This window comes from Zootoca vivipara, chromosome 2 (assembly GCF_963506605.1).
Source record: "Zootoca vivipara chromosome 2, rZooViv1.1, whole genome shotgun sequence".
Classification (NCBI taxonomy): Eukaryota; Metazoa; Chordata; class Lepidosauria; order Squamata; family Lacertidae; genus Zootoca; species Zootoca vivipara.
Window position 1 is genome coordinate 119,453,682 of NC_083277.1, and position 17,682 is coordinate 119,471,363.

Below are 17,682 nucleotides of genomic sequence, written 5' to 3' on the forward strand. Positions count from 1 at the left end.
CAAGAGTAAGCAACTAAGCGAAATAAAGGGATAGAAGGCTTTTTTGTCTTCTATCTATGCATTCCGAAACTCCAACAATGTGTTTTGCTTTAATTTGGTTCATTTTACAAAGGTGCTTATTTCTGGCGTGAACATGCAGTTCTACTCAAGAGTAAGCAACTAAGCAAAATAAATTTATGGAACGCTGATTTGTCTTCTATCTATGCATTCTGACACTCCAACAATGTGTTTTGCTTCAATTTGGCTCATTTTACAAAGGTGCTTATTTCTGGAGTTCACATGCAGTTCTACTCAAGAGTAAGCAACTAAGCGAAATTAACCTATAGAACGCTTAATTTTCTTCTATGCATTCTGACAATCCAACAATGTGTTCTGCTTCAATTTGACTCATTTTACAAAGGTGCTTATTTCTGGAGTTCACATGCAGTTCTACTCAAGAGTAAGCAACTAAGCGAAATTAACCTATAGAACGCTTAATTTTCTTCTATGCATTCTGACAATCCAACAATGTGTTCTGCTTCAATTTGACTCATTTTACAAAGGTGCTTATTCCCGGAGTGAATATGCAGTTCTACTCAAAAGGAAGCAACTAAGCGAAATAAACGTATAGAACGCTTATTTGTCTTCTATCTATGCATTCCGACACTCAAACAATGTGCTTTGCTTCAATTTGGCTAATTTTACAAAGGTGCTTATTTCTTGAGTTCATATGCATATCTACTCAAGAGTAAGCAACTAAGCGAAATAAACGTATAGAACGCTTATTTGTCTTCTATCTATGCATTCTGTCACTCCAACAATGTGTTTTGCTTCAATTTAGCTCATTTTACAAAGGTGCTTATTTCTGGAGTGCACATGCAGTTCTACTCAAGAGTAAGCAACTAAGCGAAATAAAGGGATAGAAGGCTTTTTTGTCTTCTATCTATGCATTCCGAAACTCCAACAATGTGTTTTGCTTTAATTTGGTTCATTTTACAAAGGTGCTTATTTCTGGCGTGAACATGCAGTTCTACTCAAGAGTAAGCAACTAAGCGAAATAAATTTATGGAACGCTGATTTGTCTTCTATCTATGCATTCTGACACTCCAACAATGTGTTTTGCTTCAATTTGGCTCATTTTACAAAGGTGCTTATTTCTGGAGTTCACATGCAGTTCTACTCAAGAGTAAGCAACTAAGCGAAATTAACCTATAGAACGCTTAATTTTCTTCTATGCATTCTGACAATCCAACAATGTGTTCTGCTTCAATTTGACTCATTTTACAAAGGTGCTTATTCCAGGAGTGAATATGCAGTTCTACTCAAGAGTAAGCAACTAAGCGAAATAAAGCCATGGAAAGCTTATTTGCCTTCTATCTATGCATTCTGACACTCCAACAATGTGTTCTGCTTCAATTTGACTCATTTTACAAAGGTGCTTATTTCTGAAGTTCACATGCAGTTCTACTCAAGAGTCAGCAACTATGCATGCTTTCTATGCATTCTGACACTCCAACAATGTGTTTTGCTTCAATTTGGCTCTTTTTGCAAGTGCTTGTTTATGGAGTGAGCATGCAGTTCTACTCAAGAGTAAGCAAGTAAGTGAAATAAACTCATAGAACGCTTATTTGTCTTCTATCTATGCATTCTGACACTCCAACAATGTGTATTGCTTCAATTTGGCTCATTTTACAAAGGTTCTTATTTCTAGAGTTCACATGCAGTTCTACTCAAGAGTAAGCAACTATGCATGCTTTCTATGCATTCTAACACTCCAACAATGTGTTTTGCTTCAATTTGGCTCCTTTTACAACATTGTGTTTTGCATCAATTTGGCTCATTTTACTAAGGTGCTCATTTCTGGAGTGAATCTGCTGTTCTACTCAAGAGTAAGCCAGTGAAATACACTCATAGAACGCTTATTTGTCTTGTATCTATGCATTCTAACACTCAAACAATGTATTTCACTTCATGTTGGCTCATTTTACAAAGGTGCTTATTTCTGGAGTGCACATGCAGTTGTACTCAAGAGTAAGCAACTAATCGAAATAAATGGATAGAACGCTCTTTTGTCTTCTATCTATGCATTCTGACACTCCAACAATGTGTTTTGCTTCAATTTGGCTCTTTTTGCAAGTGCTTGTTTATGGAGTGAGCATGCAGTTCTACTCAAGAGTAAGCAAGTAAGTGAAATAAACTCATAGAACGCTTATTTGTCTTCTATCTATGCATTCTGACACTCCAACAATGTGTATTGCTTCAATTTGGCTCATTTTACAAAGGTGCTTATTTCTGGAGTTCACATGCATTTCTACTCAAGAGTAAGCAACTATGCATGCTTTCTATGCATTCTAACACTCCAACAATGTGTTTTGCTTCAATTTGGCTCCTTTGACAACATTGTGTTTTGCATCAGTTTGGCTCAGTTTACTAAGGTGCTCATTTTTGGAGTGAATCTGCTGTTCTACTCAAGAGTAAGCGAGTGAAATACACTCATAGAACGCTTATTTGTCTTGTATCTATGCATTCTAATACTCAATCAATGTATTTCACTTCATGTTGGCTCATTTTACAAAGGTGCTTATTTCTGGAGTGCACATGCAGTTGTACTCAAGAGTAAGAAACTAAGCGAAATAAATGGATAGAACGCTTTTTTGTCTTCTATCTATGCATTCCGACACTCCAACAATGTGTTTTACTTCAATTTAGCTCATTTTACAAAGGTGCTTATTTCTGGAGTGCACATGCAGTTCTACTCAAGAGTAAGCAACTAAGCGAAATAAAGGGATAGAAGGCTTTTTTGTCTTCTATCTATGCATTCCGAAACTCCAACAATGTGTTTTGCTTTAATTTGGTTCATTTTACAAAGGTGCTTATTTCTGGAGTTCACATGCAGTTCTACTCAAGAGTAAGCAACTAAGCGAAATTAACCTATAGAACGCTTAATTTTCTTCTATGCATTCTGACAATCCAACAATGTGTTCTGCTTCAATTTGACTCATTTTACAAAGGTGCTTATTTCTGGAGTTCACATGCAGTTCTACTCAAGAGTAAGCAACTAAGCGAAATTAACCTATAGAACGCTTAATTTTCTTCTATGCATTCTGACAATCCAACAATGTGTTCTGCTTCAATTTGACTCATTTTACAAAGGTGCTTATTCCAGGAGTGAATATGCAGTTCTACTCAAAAGGAAGCAACTAAGCGAAATAAACGTATAGAACGCTTATTTGTCTTCTATCTATGCATTCCGACACTCAAACAATGTGCTTTGCTTCAATTTGGCTAATTTTACAAAGGTGCTTATTTCTTGAGTTCATATGCATATCTACTCAAGAGTAAGCAACTAAGCGAAATAAACGTATAGAACGCTTATTTGTCTTCTATCTATGCATTCTGTCACTCCAACAATGTGTTTTGCTTCAATTTAGCTCATTTTACAAAGGTGCTTATTTCTGGAGTGCACATGCAGTTCTACTCAAGAGTAAGCAACTAAGCGAAATAAAGGGATAGAAGGCTTTTTTGTCTTCTATCTATGCATTCCGAAACTCCAACAATGTGTTTTGCTTTAATTTGGTTCATTTTACAAAGGTGCTTATTTCTGGCGTGAACATGCAGTTCTACTCAAGAGTAAGCAACTAAGCGAAATAAATTTATGGAACGCTGATTTGTCTTCTATCTATGCATTCTGACACTCCAACAATGTGTTTTGCTTCAATTTGGCTCATTTTACAAAGGTGCTTATTTCTGGAGTTCACATGCAGTTCTACTCAAGAGTAAGCAACTAAGCGAAATTAACCTATAGAACGCTTAATTTTCTTCTATGCATTCTGACAATCCAACAATGTGTTCTGCTTCAATTTGACTCATTTTACAAAGGTGCTTATTCCAGGAGTGAATATGCAGTTCTACTCAAGAGTAAGCAACTAAGCGAAATAAAGCCATGGAAAGCTTATTTGCCTTCTATCTATGCATTCTGACACTCCAACAATGTGTTCTGCTTCAATTTGACTCATTTTACAAAGGTGCTTATTTCTGAAGTTCACATGCAGTTCTACTCAAGAGTCAGCAACTATGCATGCTTTCTATGCATTCTGACACTCCAACAATGTGTTTTGCTTCAATTTGGCTCCTTTTACAACATTGTGTTTTGCATCAATTTGGCTCATTTTACTAAGGTGCTCATTTTTGGAGTGAATCTGCTGTTCTACTCAAGAGTAAGCGAGTGAAATACACTCATAGAACGCTTATTTGTCTTGTATCTATGCATTCTAACACTCAAACAATGTATTTCACTTCATGTTGGCTCATTTTACAAAGGTGCTTATTTCTGGAGTGCACATGCAGTTGTACTCAAGAGTAAGCAACTAAGCGAAATAAATGGATAGAACGCTTTTTTGTCTTCTATCTATGCATTCCGACACTCCAACAATGTGTTTTACTTTAATTTGGCTCATTTTACAAAGGTGCTTACTTCTTGGGTGAACATGCAATTCTACTCAAAAGGAAGCAACTAAGCGAAATAAACGTATAGAACGCTTATTTGTCTTCTATCTATGCATTCCGACACTCAAACAATGTGCTTTGCTTCAATTTGGCTAATTTTACAAAGGTGCTTATTTCTTGAGTTCATATGCATATCTACTCAAGAGTAAGCAACTAAGCGAAATAAACGTATAGAACGCTTATTTGTCTTCTATCTATGCATTCTGACACTCCAACAATGTGTTTTGCTTCAATTTAGCTCATTTTACAAAGGTGCTTATTTCTGGAGTGCACATGCAGTTCTACTCAAGAGTAAGCAACTAAGCGAAATAAAGGGATAGAAGGCTTTTTTGTCTTCTATCTATGCATTCCGCAACTCCAACAATGTGTTTTGCTTTAATTTGGTTCATTTTACAAAGGTGCTTATTTCTGGCGTGAACATGCAGTTCTACTCAAGAGTAAGCAACTAAGCGAAATAAATTTATAGAACGCTTATTTGTCTTCTATCTATGCATTCTGACACTCCAACAATGTGTTTTGCTTCAATTTGGCTCATTTTACAAAGGTGCTTATTTCTGGAGTTCACATGCAGTTCTACTCAAGAGTAAGCAACTAAGCGAAATTAACCTATAGAACGCTTAATTTTCTTCTATGCATTCTGACAATCCAACAATGTGTTCTGCTTCAATTTGACTCATTTTACAAAGGTGCTTATTCCAGGAGTGAATATGCAGTTCTACTCAAGAGTAAGCAACTAAGCGAAATAAAGGCATGGAAAGCTTATTTGCCTTCTATCTATGCATTCTGACACTCCAACAATGTGTTCTGCTTCAATTTGACTCATTTTACAAAGGTGCTTATTTCTGAAGTTCACATGCAGTTCTACTCAAGAGTCAGCAACTATGCATGCTTTCTATGCATTCTGACACTCCAACAATGTGTTTTGCTTCAATTTGGCTCCTTTTACAACATTGTGTTTTGCATCAATTTGGCTCATTTTACTAAGGTTCTCATTTTTGGAGTGAATCTGCTGTTCTACTCAAGAGTAAGCGAGTGAAATACACTCATAGAACGCTTATTTGTCTTGTATCTATGCATTCTTACTCTCAAACAATGTATTTCACTTCATGTTGGCTCATTTTACAAAGGTGCTTATTTCTGCAGTGCACATGCAGTTCTACTCAAGAGTAAGCAACTAAGCGAAATAAATGGATAGAACGCTTTTTTGTCTTCTATCTATGCATTCCGACACTCCAACAATGTGTTTTGCTTTAATTTGGCTCATTTTTCAAAGATGCTTACTTCTGGCGTGAACATGCAATTCTACTCAAAAGGAAGCAACTAAGCGAAATAAACGTATAGAACGCTTATTTGTCTTCTATCTATGCATTCTGACTCTCCAACAATGTGTTTTGCTTCAATTTGGCTCATTTTACAAAGGTGCTTATTTCTGGAGAGCAGATGCATTTCTACTCAGGAGTAAGCAACTAAGCGAAATAAAGCCATAGAACGCTTATTTGCCTTCTATCTATGCATTCTGACACTTAATGTGTTCTGCTTCAATTTGGCTCATTTTACAAAGGTGCTTATTTCTGGAGAGCAGATGCATTTCTACTCAAGAGAAAGCAACTAAGCGAAATGAAGCCATAGAACGCTTACTTGTCTCATATCTATGCATTCTGACACTCCAACAATGTGTTTTGCTTCAATTTGGCTCTTTTTGCAAGTGCTTGTTTATGGAGTGAGCATGCAGTTCTACTCAAGAGTAAGCAAGTAAGTGAAATAAACTCATAGAACGCTTATTTGTCTTCTATCTATGCATTCTGACACTCCAACAAGGTGTATTGCTTCAATTTGGCTCATTTTACAACATTGTGTTTTGCATTAATTTTGGCTCATTTTACTAAGGTGCTCATTTTTGGAGTGAATCTGCTGTTCTACTCAAGAGTAAGCGAGTGAAATACACTCATAGAACGCTTATTTGTCTTGTATCTATGCATTCTAACACTCAATGTTAGAACACTTCATGTTGGCTCATTTTACAAAGGTGCTTATTTCTGGAGTGCACATGCAATTGTACTCAAGAGTAAGGAACTAAGCGAAATAAATGGATAGAACGCTTTTTTGTCTTCTATCTATGCATTCTGACACTCCAACAATGTGTTCTGCTTCAATTTGACTCATTTTACAAAGGTGCTTATTCCTGGAGTGAATATGCAGTTCTACTCAAGAGTAAGCAACTAAGCGAAATAAACGTATAGAACGCTTATTTGTCTTCTATCTATGCATTCCGACACTCCAACAATGTGTTTTGCTTCAATTTGGCTCATTTTACAAAGGTGCTCATTTCTGGAGTTCACATGCACTTCTACTCAAGAGTAAGCGACTAAGCGAAATAAACGTATAGAACGCTTATTTATCTTCTATCTATGCATTCTGACACTCAAACAATGTGCTTTGCTTCAATTTGGCTAATTTTACAATGGTGCTTATTTCTTGAGTTCATATGCATATCTACTCAAGAGTAAGCAACTAAGTGAAATAAACGTATAGAACGCTTATTTGTCTTCTATCTATGCATTCTGACACTGCAACAATGTGTTTTGCTTCAATTTAGCTCATTTTACAAAGGTGCTTATTTCTGGAGTGCACATGCAGTTCTACTCAAGAGTAAGCAACTAAGCGAAATAAAGGGATGGAAGGCTTTTTTGTCTTCTATCTATGCATTCCGAAACTCCAACAATGTGTTTTGCTTTAATTTGGTTCATTTTACAAAGGTGCTTATTTCTGGCGTGAACATGCAGTTCTACTCAAGAGTAAGCAACTAAGCGAAATAAATTTATAGAACGCTTATTTGTCTTCTATCTATGCATTCTGACACTCCAACAATGTGTTTTGCTTCAATTTGGCTCATTTTACAAAGGTGCTTATTTCTGGAGTTCACATGCAGTTCTACTCAAGAGTAAGCAACTAAGCGAAATTAACCTATAGAACGCTTAATTTTCTTCTATGCATTCTGACAATCCAACAATGTGTTCTGCTTCAATTTGACTCATTTTACAAAGGTGCTTATTCCAGGAGTGAATATGCAGTTCTACTCAAGAGTAAGCAACTAAGCGAAATAAAGCCATGGAAAGCTTATTTGCCTTCTATCTATGCATTCTGACACTCCAACAATGTGTTCTGCTTCAATTTGACTCATTTTACAAAGGTGCTTATTTCTGAAGTTCACATGCAGTTCTACTCAAGAGTCAGCAACTATGCATGCTTTCTATGCATTCTGACACTCCAACAATGTGTTTTGCTTCAATTTGGCTCCTTTTACAACATTGTGTTTTGCATCAATTTGGCTCATTTTACTAAGGTGCTCATTTTTGGAGTGAATCTGCTGTTCTACTCAAGAGTAAGCGAGTGAAATACACTCATAGAACGCTTATTTGTCTTGTATCTATGCATTCTTACTCTCAAACAATGTATTTCACTTCATGTTGGCTCATTTTACAAAGGTGCTTATTTCTGGAGTGCACATGCAGTTCTACTCAAGAGTAAGCAACTAAGCGAAATAAATGGATAGAACGCTTTTTTGTCTTCTATCTATGCATTCCGACACTCCAACAATGTGTTTTGCTTTAATTTGGCTCATTTTTCAAAGGTGCTTACTTCTGGCGTGAACATGCAATTCTACTCAAAAGGAAGCAACTAAGCGAAATAAACGTATAGAACGCTTATTTGTCTTCTATCTATGCATTCTGACTCTCCAACAATGTGTTTTGCTTCAATTTGGCTCATTTTACAAAGGTGCTTATTTCTGGAGAGCAGGTGCATTTCTACTCAGGAGTAAGCAACTAAGCGAAATAAAGCCATAGAACGCTTATTTGCCTTCTATCTATGCATTCTGACACTTAATGTGTTCTGCTTCAATTTGGCTCATTTTACAAAGGTGCTTATTTCTGGAGAGCAGATGCATTTCTACTCAAGAGAAAGCAACTAAGCGAAATGAAGCCATAGAACGCTTACTTGTCTCATATCTATGCATTCTGACACTCCAACAATGTGTTTTGCTTCAATTTGGCTCTTTTTGCAAGTGCTTGTTTATGGAGTGAGCATGCAGTTCTACTCAAGAGTAAGCAAGTAAGTGAAATAAACTCATAGAACGCTTATTTGTCTTCTATCTATGCATTCTGACACTCCAACAATGTGTATTGCTTCAATTTGGCTCATTTTACAAAGGTGCTTATTTCTAGAGTTCACATGCAGTTCTACTCAAGAGTAAGCAACTATGCATGCTTTCTATGCATTCTAACACTCCAACAATGTGTTTTGCTTCAATTTGGCTCCTTTTACAACATTGTGTTTTGCATCAATTTGGCTCATTTTACTAAGGTGCTCATTTTTGGAGTGAATCTGCTGTTCTACTCAAGAGTAAGCGAGTGAAATACACTCATAGAACGCTTATTTGTCTTGTATCTATGCATTCTAACACTCAAACAATGTATTTCACTTCATGTTGGCTCATTTTACAAAGGTGCTTATTTCTGGAGAGCAGGTGCATTTCTACTCAGGAGTAAGCAACTAAGCGAAATAAAGCCATAGAACGCTTATTTGCCTTCTATCTATGCATTCTGACACTTAATGTGTTCTGCTTCAATTTGGCTCATTTTACAAAGGTGCTTATTTCTGGAGAGCAGATGCATTTCTACTCAAGAGAAAGCAACTAAGCGAAATGAAGCCATAGAACGCTTACTTGTCTCATATCTATGCATTCTGACACTCCAACAATGTGTTTTGCTTCAATTTGGCTCTTTTTGCAAGTGCTTGTTTATGGAGTGAGCATGCAGTTCTACTCAAGAGTAAGCAAGTAAGTGAAATAAACTCATAGAACGCTTATTTGTCTTCTATCTATGCATTCTGACACTCCAACAATGTGTATTGCTTCAATTTGGCTCATTTTACAAAGGTGCTTATTTCTAGAGTTCACATGCAGTTCTACTCAAGAGTAAGCAACTATGCATGCTTTCTATGCATTCTAACACTCCAACAATGTGTTTTGCTTCAATTTGGCTCCTTTTACAACATTGTGTTTTGCATCAATTTGGCTCATTTTACTAAGGTGCTCATTTTTGGAGTGAATCTGCTGTTCTACTCAAGAGTAAGCGAGTGAAATACACTCATAGAACGCTTATTTGTCTTGTATCTATGCATTCTAACACTCAAACAATGTATTTCACTTCATGTTGGCTCATTTTACAAAGGTGCTTATTTCTGGAGTGCACATGCAGTTGTACTCAAGAGTAAGCAACTAAGCGCAATAAATGGATAGAACGCTCTTTTGTCTTCTATCTATGCATTCCGACACTCCAACAATGTGTTTTGCTTCGATTTGGCTCATTTTACAAAGGTGCTTACTTCTTGGGTGAACATGCAATTCTACTCAAAAGGAAGCAACTAAGCGAAATAAACGTATAGAACGCTTATTTGTCTTCTATCTATGCATTCCGACACTCCAACAATGTGTTTTGCTTCGATTTGGCTCATTTTACAAAGGTGTTCATTTCTGGAGTTCACATGCACTTCTACTCAAGAGTAAGCGACTAAGCGAAATAAACGTATAGAACGCTTATTTATCTTCTATCTATGCATTCTGACACTCAAACAATGTGTTTTGCTTCAATTTGGCTAATTTTACAAAGGTGCTTATTTCTTGACTTCATATGCATATCTACTCAAGAGTAAGCAACTAAGCGAAATAAAGCCATGGAACGCTTATTTGCCTTCTATCTATGCATTCTGACACTCCAACAATGTGTTCTGCTTCAATTTGGCTCAATTTACAAAGATGCTTATTTCTGGAGTGAATATGCAGTTCTACTCAAGAGTAAGCAACTAAGCGAAATAAAGCCATGGAACGCTTATTTGCCTTCTATCTATGCATTCTGACACTCCAACAATGTGTTCTGCTTCAATTTGACTCATTTTACAAAGGTGCTTATTCCAGGAGTGAATATGCAGTTCTACTCAAGAGTAAGCAAATAAGCGAAATAAAGCCCTGGAATGCTTATTTGCCTTCTATCTATGCATTCTGACACTCCAACAATGTGTTCTGCTTCAATTTGACTCAATTTACAAAGGTGCTTATTCCTGGAGTGAATATGCAGTTCTACTCAAGAGTAAGCAACTAAGCGAAATAAAGCCATGGAACGCTTATTTGCCTTCTATCTATGCATTCTGACACTCCAACAATGTGTTCTGCTTCAATTTGACTCATTTTACAAAGGTGCTTATTCCTGGAGTGAATATGCAGTTCTACTCAAGAGTAAGCAACTAAGCGAAATAAAGCCATGGAACGCTTATTTGCCTTCTATCTATGCATTCTGACACTCCAACAATGTGTTCTGCTTCAATTTGACTCATTTTACAAAGGTGCTTATTCCTGGATTGAAAATGCAGTTCTACTCAAGAGTAAGCAACTAAGCGAAATAAAGCCATGGAACGCTTATTTGCCTTCTATCTATGCATTCCGACACTCCAACAATGTGTTTTGCTTCGATTTGGCTCATTTTACAAAGGTGTTCATTTCTGGAGTTCACATGCACTTCTACTGAAGAGTAAGCGACTAAGCGAAATAAACGTATAGAACGCTTATTTATCTTCTATCTATGCATTCTGACACTCAAACAATGTGTTTTGCTTCAATTTGGCTAATTTTACAAAGGTGCTTATTTCTTGACTTCATATGCATATCTACTCAAGAGTAAGCAACTAAGCGAAATAAAGCCATGGAACGCTTATTTGCCTTCTATCTATGCATTCTGACACTCCAACAATGTGTTCTGCTTCAATTTGGCTCAATTTACAAAGATGCTTATTTCTGGAGTGAATATGCAGTTCTACTCAAGAGTAAGCAACTAAGCGAAATAAAGCCATGGAACGCTTATTTGCCTTCTATCTATGCATTCTGACACTCCAACAATGTGTTCTGCTTCAATTTGACTCATTTTACAAAGGTGCTTATTCCAGGAGTGAATATGCAGTTCTACTCAAGAGTAAGCAAATAAGCGAAATAAAGCCCTGGAATGCTTATTTGCCTTCTATCTATGCATTCTGACACTCCAACAATGTGTTCTGCTTCAATTTGACTCATTTTACAAAGGTGCTTATTCCTGGAGTGAATATGCAGTTCTACTCAAGAGTAAGCAACTAAGCGAAATAAAGCCATGGAACGCTTATTTGCCTTCTATCTATGCATTCTGACACTCCAACAATGTGTTCTGCTTCAATTTGACTCATTTTACAAAGGTGCTTATTCCTGGAGTGAATCTGCAGTTCTACTCAAGAGTAAGCAACTAAGCGAAATAAAGCCATGGAACGCTTATTTGCCTTCTATCTATGCATTCTGACACTCCAAAAATGTGTTCTGCTTCAATTTGACTCATTTTACAAAGGTGCTTATTCCTGGAGTGAAAATGCAGTTCTACTCAAGAGTAAGCAACTAAGCGAAATAAAGCCATGGAACGCTTATTTGCCTTCTATCTATGCATTCTGACACTCCAGCAATGTGTTCTGCTTCAATTTGACTCATTTTACAAAGGTGCTTATTCCTGGAGTGAATCTGCAGTTCTACTCAAGAGTAAGCAACTAAGCGAAATAAAGCCATGGAACGCTTATTTGCCTTCTATCTATGCATTCTGACACTCCAACAATGTGTTCTGCTTCAATTTGACTCATTTTACAAAGGTGCTTATTCCAGGAGTGAATATGCAGTTCTACTCAAGAGTAAGCAACTAAGCGAAATAAAGCCATGGAACGCTTATTTGCCTTCTATCTATGCATTCTGACACTCCAACAATGTGTTTTGCTTCAATTTGACTCATTTTACAAAGGTGCTTATTCCTGGAGTGAATCTGCAGTTCTACTCAAGAGTAAGCAACTAAGCGAAATAAAGCCATGGAACGCTTATTTGCCTTCTATCTATGCATTCTGACACTCCAACAATGTGTTCTGCTTCAATTTGACTCATTTTACAAAGGTGCTTATTCCTGGAGTGAATATGCAGTTCTACTCAAGAGTAAGCAACTAAGCGAAATAAAGCCATGGAACGCTTATTTGCCTTCTATCTATGCATTCTGACACTCCAACAATGTGTTTTGCTTCAATTTGACTCATTTTACAAAGGTGCTTATTCCTGGAGTGAATCTGCAGTTCTACTCAAGAGTAAGCAACTAAGCGAAATAAAGCCATGGAACGCTTATTTGCCTTCTATCTATGCATTCTGACACTCCAACAATGTGTTCTGCTTCAATTTGACTCATTTTACAAAGGTGCTTATTCCTGGAGTGAATATGCAGTTCTACTCAAGAGTAAGCAACTAAGCGAAATAAAGCCATGGAACGCTTATTTGCCTTCTATCTATGCATTCTGACACTCCAAAAATGTGTTCTGCTTCAATTTGACTCATTTTACAAAGGTGCTTATTCCTGGAGTGAAAATGCAGTTCTACTCAAGAGTAAGCAACTAAGCGAAATAAAGCCATGGAACGCTTATTTGCCTTCTATCTATGCGTTCTGACACTCCAGCAATGTGTTCTGCTTCAATTTGACTCATTTTACAAAGGTGCTTATTCCTGGAGTGAATATGCAGTTCTACTCAAGAGTAAGCAACTAAGCGAAATAAAGCCATGGAGCGCTTATTTGCCTTCTATCTATGCATTCTGACACTCCAACAATGTGTTCTGCTTCAATTTGACTCATTTTACAAAGGTGCTTATTCCAGGAGTGAATATGCAGTTCTACTCAAGAGTAAGTAACTAAGCGAAATAAAGCCATGGAACGCTTATTTGCCTTCTATCTATGCATTCTGACACTCCAACAATGTGTTCTGCTTCAATTTGACTCATTTTACAAAGGTGCTTATTCCTGGAGTGAATATGCAGTTCTACTCAAGAGTAAGCAACTAAGCGAAATAAAGCCATGGAACGCTTATTTGCCTTCTATCTATGCATTCTGACACTCCAACAATGTGTTCTGCTTCAATTTGACTCATTTTACAAAGGTGCTTATTCCTGGAGTGAATATGCAGTTCTACTCAAGAGTAAGCAACTAAGCGAAATAAAGCCATGGAACGCTTATTTGCCTTCTATCTATGCATTCTGACACTCCAACAATGTGTTCTGCTTCAATTTGACTCATTTTACAAAGGTGCTTCTTCCAGGAGTGAATATGCAGTTCTACTCAAGAGTAAGCAACTAAGCGAAATAAAGCCATGGAACGCTTATTTGCCTTCTATCTATGCATTCTGACACTCCAACAATGTGTTCTGCTTCAATTTGACTCATTTTACAAAGGTGCTTATTCCTGGAGTGAATATGCAGTTCTACTCAAGAGTAAGCAACTAAGCGAAATAAAGCCATAGAACGCTTATTTGCCTTCTATCTATGCATTCTGACACTCCAACAATGTGTTCTGCTTCAATTTGACTCATTTTACAAAGGTGCATATTCCTGGAGTGAATCTGCAGTTCTACTCACGAGTAAGCAACTAAGCGAAATAAAGCCATGGAACGCTTATTTGCCTTCTATCTATGCATTCTGACACTCCAACAATGTGTTCTGCTTCAATTTGACTCATTTTACAAAGGTGCTTATTCCTGGAGTGAATCTGCAGTTCTACTCAAGAGTAAGCAACTAAGCGAAATAAAGCCATGGAACGCTTATTTGCCTTCTATCTATGCATTCTGACACTCCAACAATGTGTTCTGCTTCAATTTGACTCATTTTACAAAGGTGCTTATTCCTGGAGTGAATATGCAGTTCTACTCAAGAGTAAGCAACTAAGCGAAATAAAGCCATGGAACGCTTATTTGCCTTCTATCTATGCATTCTGACACTCCAAAAATGTGTTCTGCTTCAATTTGACTCATTTTACAAAGGTGCTTATTCCTGGAGTGAAAATGCAGTTCTACTCAAGAGTAAGCAACTAAGCGAAATAAAGCCATGGAACGCTTATTTGCCTTCTATCTATGCATTCTGACACTCCAGCAATGTGTTCTGCTTCAATTTGACTCATTTTACAAAGGTGCTTATTCCTGGAGTGAATATGCAGTTCTACTCAAGAGTAAGCAACTAAGCGAAATAAAGCCATGGAGCGCTTATTTGCCTTCTATCTATGCATTCTGACACTCCAACAATGTGTTCTGCTTCAATTTGACTCATTTTACAAAGGTGCTTATTCCAGGAGTGAATATGCAGTTCTACTCAAGAGTAAGCAACTAAGCGAAATAAAGCCATGGAGCGCTTATTTGCCTTCTATCTATGCATTCTGACACTCCAACAATGTGTTCTGCTTCAATTTGACTCATTTTACAAAGGTGCTTATTCCTGGAGTGAATATGCAGTTCTACTCAAGAGTAAGCAACTAAGCGAAATAAAGCCATGGAACGCTTATTTGCCTTCTATCTATGCATTCTGACACTCCAACAATGTGTTCTGCTTCAATTTGACTCATTTTACAAAGGTGCTTATTCCTGGAGTGAATATGCAGTTCTACTCAAGAGTAAGCAACTAAGCGAAATAAAGCCATGGAACGCTTATTTGCCTTCTATCTATGCATTCTGACACTCCAACAATGTGTTCTGCTTCAATTTGACTCATTTTACAAAGGTGCTTCTTCCAGGAGTGAATATGCAGTTCTACTCAAGAGTAAGCAACTAAGCGAAATAAAGCCATGGAACGCTTATTTGCCTTCTATCTATGCATTCTGACACTCCAACAATGTGTTCTGCTTCAATTTGACTCATTTTACAAAGGTGCTTATTCCTGGAGTGAATATGCAGTTCTACTCAAGAGTAAGCAACTAAGCGAAATAAAGCCATGGAACGCTTATTTGCCTTCTATCTATGCATTCTGACACTCCAACAATGTGTTCTGCTTCAATTTGACTCATTTTACAAAGGTGCTCATTCCTGGAGTGAATCTGCAGTTCTACTCACGAGTAAGCAACTAAGCGAAATAAAGCCATGGAACGCTTATTTGCCTTCTATCTATGCATTCTGACACTCCAACAATGTGTTCTGCTTCAATTTGACTCATTTTACAAAGGTGCTTATTCCTGGAGTGAATATGCAGTTCTACTCAAGAGTAAGCAACTAAGCGAAATAAAGCCATGGAACGCTTATTTGCCTTCTATCTATGCATTCTGACACTCCAACAATGTGTTCTGCTTCAATTTGACTCATTTTACAAAGGTGCTTATTCCTGGAGTGAATATGCAGTTCTACTCAAGAGTAAGCAACTAAGCGAAATAAAGCCATGGAACGCTTATTTGCCTTCTATCTATGCATTCTGACACTCCAACAATGTGTTCTGCTTCAATTTGACTCATTTTACAAAGGTGCTTATTCCTGGAGTGAATATACAGTTCTACTCAAGAGTAAGCAACTAAGCGAAATAAAGCCATGGAACGCTTATTTGCCTTCTATCTATGCATTCTGACACTCCAACAATGTGTTCTGCATCAATTTGACTCATTTTACAAAGATGCTAATTTCTGGAGTGAACATGCAGTTCTACTCAAGAGTAAGCAACTAAGCGAAATAAAGCCATGGAACGCTTATTTGCCTTCTATCTATGCATTCTGACACTCCAACAATGTGTTCTGCTTCAATTTGACTCATTTTACAAAGGTGCTTATTCCTGGAGTGAATATGCAGTTCTACTCAAGAGTAAGCAACTAAGCGAAAAAAAGCAATGGAACGCTTATTTGCCTTCTATCTATGCATTCTGACACTCCAACAATGTGTTCTGCTTCAATTTGACTCATTTTACAAAGGTGCTTATTCCAGGAGTGAATATGCAGTTCTACTCAAGAGTAAGCAACTAAGCGAAATAAAGCCATGGAACGCTTATTTGCCTTCTATCTATGCATTCTGACACTCCAACAATGTGTTTTGCTTCAATTTGGCTCCTTTTACAACATTGTGTTTTGCATCAATTTGGCTCATTTTACTAAGGTGCTCATTTTTGGAGTGAATCTGCTGTTCTACTCAAGAGTAAGCGAGTGAAATACACTCCTAGAACGCTTATTTGTCTTGTATCTATGCATTCTTACTCTCAAACAATGTATTTCACTTCATGTTGGCTCATTTTACAAAGGTGCTTATTTCTGGAGTGCACATGCAGTTCTACTCAAGAGTAAGCAACTAAGCGAAATAAATGGATAGAACGCTTTGTTGTCTTCTATCTATACATTCTGACACTCCAACAATGTGTTTTGCTTTAATTTGGCTCATTTTTCAAAGGTGCTTACTTCTGGCGTGAACATGCAATTCTACTCAAAAGGAGCAACTAAGCGAAATAAACGTATAGAACGCTTATTTGTCTTCTATCTATGCATTCTGACTCTCCAACAATGTGTTTTGCTTCAATTTGGCTCATTTTACAAAGGTGCTTATTTCTGGAGAGCAGATGCATTTCTACTCAGGAGTAAGCAACTAAGCGAAATAAAGCCATAGAACGCTTATTTGCCTTCTATCTATGCATTCTGCCACTTAATGTGTTCTGCTTCAATTTGGCTCATTTTACAAAGGTGCTTATTTCTGGAGAGCAGATGCATTTCTACTCAAGAGTAAGCAACTAAGCGAAATGAAGCCATAGAACGCTTACTTGTCTCATATCTATGCATTCTGACACTCCAACAATGTGTTTTGCTTCAATATGGCTCTTTTTGCAACTGCTTGTTTATGGAGTGAGCATGCAGTTCTACTCAAGAGTAAGCAACTATGCATGCTTTCTGTGCATTCTAACACTCCAACAATGTGTATTGCTTCAATTTGGCTCATTTTACAAAGGTGCTTATTTCTAGAGTTCACATGCAGTTCTACTCAAGAGTAAGCAACTATGCATGCTTTCTGTGCATTCTAACACTCCAACAATGTGTTTTGCTTCAATTTGGCTCCTTTTACAACATTGTGTTTTGCATCAATTTGGCTCATTTTACTAAGGTGCTCATTTTTGGAGTGAATCTGCTGTTCTACTCAAGAGTAAGCGTGTGAAATACACTCATAGAACGCTTATTTGTCTTGTATCTATGCATTCTAACACTCAAACAATGTATTTCACTTCATGTTGGCTCATTTTACAAAGGTGCTTATTTCTGGAGTGCACATGCAGTTGTACTCAAGAGTAAGGAACTAAGCGAAATAAATGGATAGAACGCTTTTTTGTCT